Source organism: Lolium perenne, chromosome 1 (genome assembly GCF_019359855.2).
Source record: "Lolium perenne isolate Kyuss_39 chromosome 1, Kyuss_2.0, whole genome shotgun sequence".
Taxonomy (NCBI): Eukaryota; Viridiplantae; Streptophyta; class Magnoliopsida; order Poales; family Poaceae; genus Lolium; species Lolium perenne.
The window spans coordinates 105,650,921-105,663,994 of NC_067244.2; the positions used below are offsets into that span (position 1 = coordinate 105,650,921).

General features: G+C 38.0%; 1 long non-coding RNA gene across 2 annotated transcripts; it reads right to left on the reverse strand.

The window, feature by feature from the left end:
- Window positions 1-3,359: 3,359 nt before the first annotated feature.
- LOC139838803 (uncharacterized) lies at window positions 3,360-6,657 on the reverse strand. Of its 2 annotated transcripts, none has more exons than XR_011756675.1 (2): window positions 5,989-6,657; window positions 3,360-3,535 (listed from the first exon to the last, which is right to left on the reverse strand). It is a non-coding gene; the product is annotated as an uncharacterized lncRNA (long non-coding RNA). The 2 variants fall into 2 exon arrangements; XR_011756672.1 differs by lacking the exon at window positions 3,360-3,535 and adding an exon at window positions 4,737-5,476.
- Between the last annotated feature and the right edge of the window lie 6,417 nt (window positions 6,658-13,074).

Consider the following 13,074-nt stretch of genomic DNA (forward strand, 5'->3'; position numbering starts at 1 on the left):
ATCTTATGTAACAGAGTCAGTGTTGTAATTATTTAGACATGCCTTGGACCCACCTATATTTCTGTTGTACCACTCTGAGCGATATAATACTAGTGGAACGGTGTTTCATTGGTGTTATATCAGACTTGCATACTACACCATGCAGTGGTATGTCGGGTCACCACAGTTGGTATCAGAGCAAATGCTTTGACCCTAGGATTAAAACCCTTTAAAGGAGACCTATAGGATTGGTAGTGTCTATAGGAAGTTGTCTTAGTTAAACCAAATACTTCTTATGACTTGAGATGGATATTCACTTGAGAATAATCCTGACACACTTAAGTCAACCTTTCTTATCTATCTTTACTAAGAGAAGTTAGTTAGTTAATCCCAAGTAGGTAGTATACCATTAAGTCCTTAAAACAATAGATGAGTAGATCACAGTTGGTATACAATACATGGTAGTCCAAAGAGAGGATACAACCATAAGGAAGATATCCTATTGGAAGATGTGTAACAACACATGTTATAGTTAAATAAGAATTACTCAGACCTGCACTAGAAGTAATATCAAGTGATGAAGATAATTAAGACATCCTAATAGAAGATGTAGACCCAGACAAGTAATAGGGTAAGTAAAATTTATCTAAACTTGTGAAACAACTGATAGTAAGTGATACAAACAAGTGATATGAGTAGTATAGACCATGATGAGTCAATCATGGGAGGTAAGGAAGAGAGATAGGAATAAAATATGCCTACTTACATGATAGAGATAGAAATCATATATGATTCACCTGAGAATCATTATGTGATGGACTAGAACCTCATAATTAATTAAGAGGAGTACAATAAGAAGCCAAGTGCAAAACAATAGTGTAAGAATTGTGCTTCAAAACAATGGGAAGTGTGCCAAGCACATCAAGACCATATGTTTATGGTAGAAACACTTTGAAGTATCGGAGCAATATTCCAATTGTTATGAGTTAAGAGTAGCAATGTTAGAACCCAGATATACCATGTGAAATAGTCCTCAACCAAAATGGAAGCTAAGTTCGTACTTCCAAAGAAAATTAGGTTAACTTCAACTATCCTAGACCACTTTGTTTCAAGCTTATCTCATTGCAATTGTGCAATTAAGGTAAAGGCTGAGACAAATAGTAGAATCCCATATATTCGTGCTAAGTATCACGATATAAACCTATCTTATGTGGTGTTATATACTACACATCAGAGCCTGATGTTTAGAGATGTCTTACTCAACTATTATATTCAGGCTTATGATGATGTGTATTATAAGCACAAAGCTGAATCTTCTTGGATTTTTATTGGATTTTCATTGATTGACTAGATCCATACATGAAGTTCGACTTTGATATGCAAATGCATGTTGTAATATCAAGTTCTGACTTGATGCTATAGATCTAGAGGGTAATAGTATTCGTGTGAGGAAGCGACGAATTCTGGAAGATTCTGAAGACAAGATGAAGGTTCATCGGAGAAATGAAGTAAAGTTGTGGGAAGTAACCACAATACTCTGAAAGAAGTACAATCAGAAACTCATGCTTACCTCAACAGAGGAGTACTTTAGTACATAAGAAGCATGAAGGTGAGAAATATGATGATTATGGTGAAGCTCAAGCAGATCCCTAGTCATCACGGAAGAGGGAATGCATGGGAAATCACTTCGAATACTATATTCATAGTGTCAGTTAGTGGTTCTCTTGCAAAATAAACCCTGACAGAAGGAAGATGACCTATGAAACCATAGCAGAGATAATAAGATCATAGTTGGTATCAGAAGACCACTGTTGTGTTATAGTATCAAAACTGCGAGATAAAGTAGAAGATGTCTCGTCCAGTTGATCAGAACCTATAATAAGATCCAGTTTTAGATAACAAATAGCCATAATTGGTATCAAGTAGTCCATCATTAGATTAATTGTACCAAGAAGTTGTAAATAAATAAAATTTTGCCAGCCAAATAACTATAACCTATAATCATTTAGTCGAAGGATTCACATTGGATGTCCACAATTGAGTGGATACACCACAAGGATTCTTCACAAGACCTTAGAAGAATATAAACCATAAGCTACACCAAGACCAATATTCTAACCATCAATTCAATGGTTGGAATAAAAGGAGTTGAAGACCATAAGAAAACTCAAAGGGGTAGAGTAAAGATTGAGATGGATGTACAATAACTCAATCTTTTGAGCAAGATAGTTGATGAAGGTCTGAACTGAGAGGAAGTTCGATCTTATTTTCATAAGATTGTTGAACACTACTTTCAGAAGGATGTCAGACCAGAAGCCGAGGTTCATACCTCGAGGAAGTAAGAAGTGGACTATAACTTGAGAAAGTGAGTAATATTTACTCAGCAGTTCGATAGCTCAAGTAAACTAAGGTTAATGAAGTGGATGAAGGAAATACCATAGACCAAATACACTTCAAGAAGGCCAAAGACCGAAGGAGATTGACTATACCAAAGCTAAAGTCCATTTGAAAGATTCCTTTCATGGAACCTAAAGAGTCCAAAATAGTTATAAGTATCAACTATAAACCATGATTGGATGGACTAAATGAGTCTAATCCATTCTTAGAGGAATAAACCATCATGACCAATTCCATGTTAAGTACCTTACTTAGTACCATTATTGCAGTTTTGGTAGTAAGGGAAAACAAAGACCTATTTACCAATTAGGAGTATGTTGTTAAATTAGTCTTCAGTTGAGACTAGCAGCATCAGAATAAGTCCCAATCATTGAATCTTCAATGAGAAAGGAAACAAGCTTATAGAGTTGAAAGACTAATTAAAGTTAGAAGCCATGGCTCAGAGACAAGTATTATTAGATTCCAGAGAAAAATCATAGAACTGGAGTAAGAAACTAATGCTCAGAGACAGACACTAGTGGTTTCCAGGAAGAATCTGGACAAGGGATATACTCAGTGCTACCCAGTAAGATCAATACGGAGTTCGAGAAAAGTCGTAGTCTGCACAAGTTAGCTTCACACTCCGAAACGTGAGAGAGTTCAAACTTCGAGGACGAAGTTTAGTTTAAGGGGTAGAGACTGTAATATCCTAGGATATGGGGTTACAAAAATAGAGGAAACGGATGTGTGCATTGCATTCATGCATGGAAAATCCGGGGAATTTTTGCGCTTTTGTTTAAAACTATCAAAGTGATCGAGATTTCTCTTGCATCGGTGGAATTGAGTTAGTCATCGATGTGAGTGCGACAAATTTCGACATGACCTTTGTGAATTCATGTGTTTTTGGGAGAACCAATTTGAATTCAATCAAATATGGATAATATGAATTCAAATAGAAATTGAATTGAATTTGAATTCCAAACTACAACAAGAAATACAATGTGTAAAAGTAAACACATTTGATAATTCCAAAAGAATAAGTAATTTAAACTTTACTACAAATATCATTACCCATTTATTTACAAGTCAAATAAATATAAATAGAGAATGATTGCAAAAGGAAAATAAAAGAAGACCTAAATCTAAATCTTCTCGATCTTCCAATCTTCTTATTCTTCATCTGCAAAACAAACAACAAAGAAAAAGGAAATTGTTGGGTGAATATCAAAATGTTGCCATCATCCATGATGAGGCATTTTAATGTTGGAATCTCGCTAATGGGAGTCAAGAACTAATCTTGATCCCCAAATAGTGATTAGAGGGAAGAATATTTTTCTTAGGCAATAACAGGGACAAATAGAATACACTTGGATCAGGAGAGGCAACACTGATCACAAGACAAAAATGAGTAATTGAAGGCAACAAAGGACTAGAGGCAGCACCAAATCTAATTTATCCTTAGGCAACAATATTATTTCCCTCTAATCTAGCAAGAATCCTCTAAAAGCCCACAAGGTTATTTATTTGAATCAATATTGACATGGAGAAGTCAATATGATTCTAGTCCATATATTAGAAGCCACTTGCTAATTAAGCAAAGTCTTAATTAACATAATAGTCACACTTGATCTTATTAAGCTCACATATATTATACACTTGGCAGTACCAAAAATAAAGGGCAGCACTAGATAAGCACAAGCCAACCGTATGCCTTGCACTATGAGGCAAAGAAGATCAGGTTGGATACACACAGCAAAGACACGATCACTAGAAACAGGACACACACAGGCGGCCACGATCCTTTGCATGCACATCATGTCTTTGTCACTTCCCCAGCAAACCCCAGCACTACAAAAGCAAAGCAGTAGCCAACCGCATCACACTTTGCTCACATTCACCTTAGTCACCAGCAGCCCAGCTAGCCATCGTTTGCACTAGCAAAAATCCACTCAAATATCAAGAACAACATCAATAGATCCTCTTGCCAGCCTTGTGCATGATCTACCAGCAAGATCACATCCACCGCCATAAACAAACACCACCGATGATTTCTTAGAAGAAATAGGAAACAAATCAAGAATCTAGGAGGAGCAGGCTGACCACAAGAAGAAGATCAAACCACTACCAGAAGATCAAACTTCTTTCCAACAGCAGGTTGTTAGGCAACAAGTTAAGCATAGCATCTGTTCTTAGTTTTGCATGAGCATATCAATAAGGGGAAAAAGGGAATAGTACACAGACAAGCAATCCAACTACCCTTCCATCAGATTTATCTAGGAGGGTTGGAAGGATTGTTTTCTCTCAGTCTTGAATAGAAGTGCTATTCAAATTCATCACAGAGAACTTAAGGCACATGAGCATCTGTTCTTATTTTCCAACAATGCCTCAGCCATTGCATCATCGGCTAAAGCAAACATAGATCTGTCCATTAAAAGTAACTCAAGCAACCTCAGTAGTTTGAGTTGGACAGATTGCATCATCTGACCCTACAGCTATGATCAATGCCTATTTCTCATTTTACACAAGCACCTACAGCACCAGATCCTATTCATACATATGTATCCTGTGCACACTCATCTGAGGCACCACATGATAGATATGGTACTTAGAAAGCACATGGGCACTTATGCAAGGGAAGAAAAATACATTAAACCTAAGCTGTAAGACCATCAGCTTAAGCACAAGCTAACCACCATATAAAGTATCTATTTATAAGCAGCATATCAGTCAAGAGATAAATCTCAATACACCACCAAGACAAGCTTGTCCAGGATCATATATACACATGATCTAGGTATGAGTAACAACATCCTGGAATTAAAAGCACAACTAAAATGGGGCACCAAAGCTCTGTAAGCATGCTTCTAAGCTCACAGTCAAACCACCAAACCAAGCATCAAACAAATAATGCATGTCGTAGCGTATACCCAGTTTTCATCAGTAAAAGAAATACAACCAGCTACATATGCCTGGATGATTAATCATCCAATTAGAGGCATCACTGTAATTATTAAGCAAAGATCTGTCCAATACCATTTGTGCACTCGATTTAGTCATCACTATAATCAGTGAGTAATACACAACTTGCTCCAGGAATTACTTGGGGTCCAGAAAATGAATCCTAGGCCAACCAAGTAGAGTATAGTCACAACCAAGCCATATTAAACAAACAAATAAGCTCAACAACAAGCCAACAATTAAATCCTACTCGAGAAATAACAATACATGTTCCTTGCATGTATAAGCCACTAAGAATTAAAGAAGAGTATCACGGAATTGCCTCAGCCAATAGTAATATCCATATTCAGTTTTGCTAGAGATAGCATTTCAGCAAAGGCCAGGGATGGTTATCCATCCAAATTGAGGTTGCAATGGTAGCAGCAGACCAGTAACCTTTTACAAAACTCCTGGTTTACCAATTCATCCAAACTGGAGCTTTACAAAGCACATATTAGCTGACCACTCTTAAGCATATAATATAGCTCACTAGAATAAGTATTTGACTGATAAATTTACAAGTCATATAGCCCATGAATAGCACTCCCAAGCATATGCAATAATTAGGCCAAGCACTCAAGTTCTTGATCAACAAATTCATAGCCATAGAGAATACAGAGAAGGGGAATAGCTCACAGTGGTGTAGTCGAATAGAGGAAGAGGCCGACGCCGGGGTTGCGTCCGCGGCACCGTCCTGCCGGCGTCAAGGTCGAGGGGGTTAGTAGCAGTAGCAGGGCGCCATCGCAGCAACCATCACCATATCACCACCAGTACACAGTCATAGTAGCATAGCGCAAGTAGCGGGTCAGGGTTGTCAACTAGGACGACCAAGGGCTCGAGGATGTAGTCGAGATCAACGAGGAGCTCGAGCCGACACAGGAGATGGCCGGAGGTACCAGGGGCGGTCGACATCGACCAACGCCGTGAGTTGTGGTGGCGGATCAAAAGGGGGACATAGGGGGTCGATGCAGGGCTGTAGAGCATCACAGCAGCAGGAATATGGTGGAGAAGGACGTGCCAGAGGTCAGCCGACCTGCGGCAGCGTGGAATCGCGCCGGCGGCGAGCCGAACCCAGGCGGGTTAGGGTTAGCCACTGGGGTGAGCGCGGGCGCTAGGGGGCGTCACGGTGAGGTGGAGCTAGTGGAGGGGAGCGAGGAGCAGCGACGGAGTTGAACCGAAAAACAGAGGCGGCGGAGGCGGCCGGCAGCCGCCGGGGCAACGGCAGGCGGCTGCACGGGCGTATCACCAGGAAGGGGATCGCGAGGGGGCCGTATCGTTTATGTGAGTACTAGTGAGATAAGAGAGAACAACTGAGAGAGATACGTGGTGGGCAGGTTTGTACGTGTACGTATATTCGATCCTCGATCGTGTGTGCGTACGAGTTGTTGCTACTGGAATCAATCAGCTTTAGACCAACATAGGATCCACTAGGCCAGATCTGGTTAAAACCAAATGGGCTTAAACATTTTAATTAGTTAACCTTTTCAGATTATTACTTTCTAGAGAATTCTTTAAATGAATAATAAAGACATAAGAAAAATAAAAACAGAAATAATTTGGTACATCAAAAATAATTTACAATAGAAGTAAAATAACAAGGAATACTTCATAGTCCCCAATTAATAATTCATTTTAAATTTAGAGAACCAATACTTAAATGTTAAATTATAAAAATCTCAAGTATATTCTTCTCTCTTAATATTAATGGGTGAGCATATCCTATTATAAATTATGTTTAGATCCTCATAAAGCTAAGTCATGCATGTTCATACCTACACCTGAATCTTACAAATCCAAAAACAAATGGAGTTATAATGTCATATGAAAACCTCATTTAATTTCACCTCTAAAATCCTAGGAACTTATGAAATATGATCATATAGACTTAATACTTATTCATAGAACTATGCTAAGTTAATTCATCCATGCTCTTATTTTCTTAATAGTACAAACCATATAGCTCATGAAGTTATCATTCCATGTATTCGTCTTAAGGACCTTGTATGTTGTAGCTGTAGTAAACCTACTTTGTTCGTTACAAATCATTCACCCTAATTAACCTTACTTAGTATGACACCATGGTAATCAACCATAATAGAAATCTTGTGTAGTAATTCACTTCATCTGATCATACCCAAGTAAACCCTACAAGTACTAAAAGCTTATGAACTATCATGTTTAGGAACCAACTACTCCTTACTTAGTGAATTCAATAGTAAACCCTAGACAACCTCAACTCTAATTGATATACTTCTTATTACTTAAGGTATGTTCTTCAAAAGTTATTCTTTTGAAGTAAATATGGAGTAGCCACCAAACCTGCTTAATAGGATCTATAAACCCTAGTCAGCTATCACCAGCAAGGTATACCAACCTTGATAGTACCCATGTTTAATGAATTGCCTAAGATGTGCTTCCAACCTTGTTAGGATCCATATAATACCTACTCAAGAATCTAATTTTGAAACCATAGTAAACCATAGAACTCCCCAACCATAATTATCATACTTGTTCTTTAGTAAAGAACATGTTCTTCAAAAGTTATTCTTTTAAAGTATATAACAAGTAATCCTCAACCATACACTATAGGAATTAAAAATTGACAACTGTCTTCTACTAATTATACAACTACCATCCTTTAGTATGTATGATTGTTATTATGCATTCTACCACTTGTTTATGATTCTAAGACAACAAAACCATAATAAGAACCTTGTTGTGAATCACTCTAAAAGTGCAACACACCTTGAACTAATCATTACCACTCACTAATCCTAAATCATCGGGGTTAGGTCACGCTTAGAGCGATTGCATCTCATACTTATGCATTATTGCATCCTTGCCAATCTTTTAAACATCGTCCTTACCGGACGATGATGCTATTTCAGAATTTGAAGTTATTGCGTATCGAAGACCTTGCCTGCATAATCTTGCAGTCAAGAAAGGCAAGTTCATCACTTGCTCATGTCATTTGAGTATTTTTATCAAATTACTTGCAAAGTACTATGTTTATCACTATTGCATAAAAACCAAAACCACTATTTTCATAACTATGAATATGACTATGTGGTGGGCAATGGAACCATGGATTGTGTTGATATGGTGGAGGTTCCATTGCAAGGGTTTATATCCATCTAGGATTAAACAACAAATGTCTTGATGATTCTTGTGCCGTAATACCCGTGTTAACCATAAGATCTGGAGTGGGACGGAATAGTCAATCGTATTTCCACCTCTTGTACATCAACGGATGCGCTTTACCGTAGACCCTTGATCCAAGAGAGGACAAGTGGTACCCTTGATCCAAGAGAGGACAAGTGGTAGGGTGGGGGTCCCGATGAAGTCCCCACGGTTATTGCGGTCTATGATGGGTTGCAGTGCCGTGAAGGAGTTCATGGTAGAGACCTGAACTGTTGTCGTGGTCGGGGGCCGTCCTTAATTGGTATAAGAGCACCGGCGAGGACCCAGGGTTGGAGTTTGCAGCAAAGGGTGGGTGTATGAGGTAGCGGAGGAATATGATTGGCTATGACCTTATACCGGGCCTCACACCATAGGAAGTGTGGACGGGAAGATCACCCGGTTGGCACCAAGGTTAAGATCTCTTATGGGTAAAGCAACACACCTCTGCAGAGTGTAATGAATCGTGACCTGTCACTCCCTGTTCCGGGATATGGAACTGCGAACGCGGCCGGAAAGGAGCTCCATGAAGTTCTAGTAAACCGGTGAAGGCTGATGGACATAGTTCTTCTGCATAAAAGCAACCTTTTGAAGAAATGATTATGAAAACCTGCATTGGTATTAGACTTTCTAGTCTAATGCTGTAGCTAGTGCATTAAACACTTCTTTCCTATAATGAACTTGTTGAGTACGCTCGTACTCATCCCACTCTTAAATCTCCTGCTTAGATATGGAGGCATCGAAGGAGGATCTACAGTGCAACTCGAAGGCCGAGGAGTCAACAACTACTTCAAAAGACAGGACCCTATCAGAGGAGTCAGATACCACATCCAACAAGGAGAAAACCTAGATTAGCAATAGAAAGGAACTTTCTTCCTAAATCTAGCTCCTATTTAGCTAGAATCTATGCTTAGCCTCTATAGCTAGTTAAATACTCTACAAATAGAGTTCGTGATAAGACTAGACTACGAGTCGTTCTTCTGGAGTTATTTGCAGTTTTACCTCATTGTAAAGTAGGAGGCTGTGATGATCTTATGTAACAGAGTCAGTGTTGTAATTCTTTAGACATGCCTTGGACCCACCTATATTTCTGTTGTACCACTCTGAGCGATATAATACTAGTGGAACGGTGTTTCATTGGTGTTATATCAGACTTGCATACTACACCATGCAGTGGTATGTCGGGTCACCACAGTTATGATTGTAATTTCTTGTAGATTATGAAGTTAACTATTACTATGATAGTATTGATGCGATCTATTCCCCCTTTCATAGCTATTGTTGACAGTGTGTATGCTATGTTAGTAATCGGTCTAAATTGCATCGGTCTATTATGCACTCTAGAGGTTACTTTAATATGAACTCCGGATGTTGTGGAGCTTGTTTACTCCGGCTTGAGGTGTGCTTTTATAGCCCTACACAATGAATGGTGTTTGTTATCCAACAAGAGAGTGTAGAGTAGTTTTATTATGTGATCATTGTTGAGAGTGTCCACTAGTGAAAGTAGGATCCCTAGGCATTGTTTCCAAATATCGAATCACCGTTTATTTACTGTTCTACTGCATGTTTACTTGCTGCCATATTTATTTCAGATTGTTATTACCACTCATATTCATCCATATCACTTGCATCTTACTATCTCTTCGCCGAACTAGTGCACCTATACATCTGACAAGTGTATTAGGTGTGTTGGGGACATAAGAGACTTCTTGTATCGTAATTGCAGGGTTGCTTGAGAGGGATATCTTTGACCTCTACCTCCCTGAGTTCGATAAACCTTGGGTGATTAACTTAAGGGAAACTTGCTGCTGTTCTACAAACCTCTGCTCTTGGAGGCCCAACAACATCTCTGAGGAATAGAAGCGTGCGTAGACATCAAGCTATTTTCTGGCGCCGTTGCCGGGGAGGTAAGGTAAAAGGTATTCACATCCTCCGACTACTAAGCTATTTCCTAGCACTGTTGCCGGTGTGTGAGTGCTCAAAGTTATTTCCTTTAGATCCTACAATTATATCTTTTTGTTTCTTGTTTTTATTTTCACTAGTTAGGCTTAATGGAAAACAACAAAAAAATTAGAGATCTTTATGAAATTTATCTTGAGTTAGGACATGAGGTGTTTGAAGAGAAAATTAAAAAACCTATGGAACTTTATATGCATGCTAATGGCAATGTTATTAGTATGAATGCTTTGAACATCATTGTTGCTAATGCTATGGAAAATTCTAAGCTTGGGGAAGCTGGTTTTGATGAGCATGATATTTTTAGTCCCCCAAGCATGGAGGAGAAAATTTACTTTGATGATACTTTACCTCCTATATATGATGATTACAATGATGACAATCATATTTTTAGTCCACCTACTATTGAGGAGAAAATTAATTATGATTACAATATGCCTCCTATATATGATGATTATGGTGATGAGAATAATAATGATAGCTTATGTGGAGAGTAATAATTTTATGCATGTAGCTCATGATAAGAATGTTTCATGTGATAGTTATATTGTTGAGTTTGTTCATGATGCTACTGAAAATCTTTATGAGAGAGGACAATATGGTTGTAGAAATTTTCATGTTACTAAAACACCTCTCTACATGCTGAAAATTTTGAAGTTACTTGTGTTTTATCTTCCTATGCTTGTCACTTTGTTCTACATGAATTTATTTGTGTACAAGATTCCTATGCATAGGAAGTGGGTTAGACTTAAAAGTGTTTCTTATTTTCTTTTGATGCTCTCTTTTGCTTCAACTCTTATTTCTTGAGAGAGTATCATTAAAATTACTGAGCCCATCTTAATGGCTATAAAGAAAGCACTTCTTGGGAGATAACCCATGTTTTTATTTTGCTACTGTTTTGTTGTGTCTTGGAAGTTGTTACTACTGTAGCAACCTCTCCTTATCTTTATTTTATTGCATTGTTGTGCCAAGTAAAGTATTTGATAGTAAGGTTGATACTAGATTTGGATTACTGCGCAGAAACAGATTTCTTGCTATCACGAATTTGAGTAGCCCCCTCTGTAGGTAACTCAGAAAAATCTGCCAATTTTCATGAGTGATCCTCAGATATGTATGCAACTTTCATTCAATTTGAGATTTTTCATCTGAGCAAGTTAAGTGCCTCTAAAAAATTCGTCTTTACGGACTGTTATGTTTTGACAGATTCTGCCTTTTATTTCACATTGCCTCTTTTGCTATGTTGAATGGATTTTTTTGTTCCATTAACTTTCAGTAGCTTTGAGCAATGTACAAAAGTTTTAAGAATGATTGTGTCACCTCTGAACATGTGAGTTTTTGATTATGCACTAACCCTCTAATGAGATTGTTTTGAGTTTGGTGTGAAGGAAGTTTTCAAGGATCAAGAGAGGAGGATGATACAAGATGATCAAGAAGAGTGAAAAGTCTAAGCTTGGGGATGCCCCCGTGGTTCATCCCTGCATATTTCAAGAAGACTCAAGCATCTAAGCTTGGGGATGCCCAAGGCATCCCCTTCTTCATGGACAACTTATCAGGTCACCTCTAGTGAAACTATATTTTTATTCCGTCACATCTTATGTGCTTTACTTGGAGCGTCTGTGTGTTTTATTTTCGTTTTGTTATTTTCATTCTCTGAATAAATTGGATCCTAGCAATCCTTGTGTGGGAGAGAGACACGCTCCGCTTTTTCATATTGAACACTAGTGTTCTTAGTTTTACTTTTATTGTTCATGGCGAAAGTTAAAAGCTGCTGCATTTATTGCTATTTGGTTGGAAACAGAAAATGCTTCATGTGGTAATTGGTATATTGTCTTGAATAATTTGATACTTGGCAATTGTTTTCCTCAATAGATCATGTTTAAGCTCTTGCATCATGTACTTTGCACCTATTAATGAAGAATTACCATAGAGCTTGTTGAAATTTGGTTTGGATGATTGGTCTCTCTAAAGTCTAGATATTTTCTGGTGAAGTGTTTGAACAACAAGGAAGACACTGTAGAGTCTTATAATGCTTGCAATATGTTCTTATGTAAGTTTTTCTGTACCGGTTCATACTTGTGTTTGCTTCAAACAACCTTGCTAGCCAAAGCCTTGTATTGAGAGGGAATACTTCTCGTGCATCCAAATCCTTGAGCCAAAAACTATGCCATTTGTGTCCACCATACCGACCTACTACATGGTATTTCTCTGCCATTCCAAAGTAAATTACTTGAGTGCTACCTTTAAAATTTCATTGTTTGTCTTTGCAATATATAGCTCATGGGAAAATAGCCTTAAAAACTATTGTGGTAAAGAATATGTAGCTTATGTATCTTATTTCTTATAAGTTGCTTGTTGAGCGGTAACCATGTTTCTGGGGACGCCATCAACTATTACACCTTTGTTGAATATCATGTGAGTTGCTATGCATGTTCATCTTGTCTGAAGTAAGGGTGATTTATCATGATCAAATGGTTTGAGTATGCATATTGTTAGAGAAGAACATTGGGCCGCTAACTAAAGCTATGAATCATGGTGGAAGTTTCAGTTTGGACATTAATCCTCAATCTCTTATGAGAATATTATCTGTTG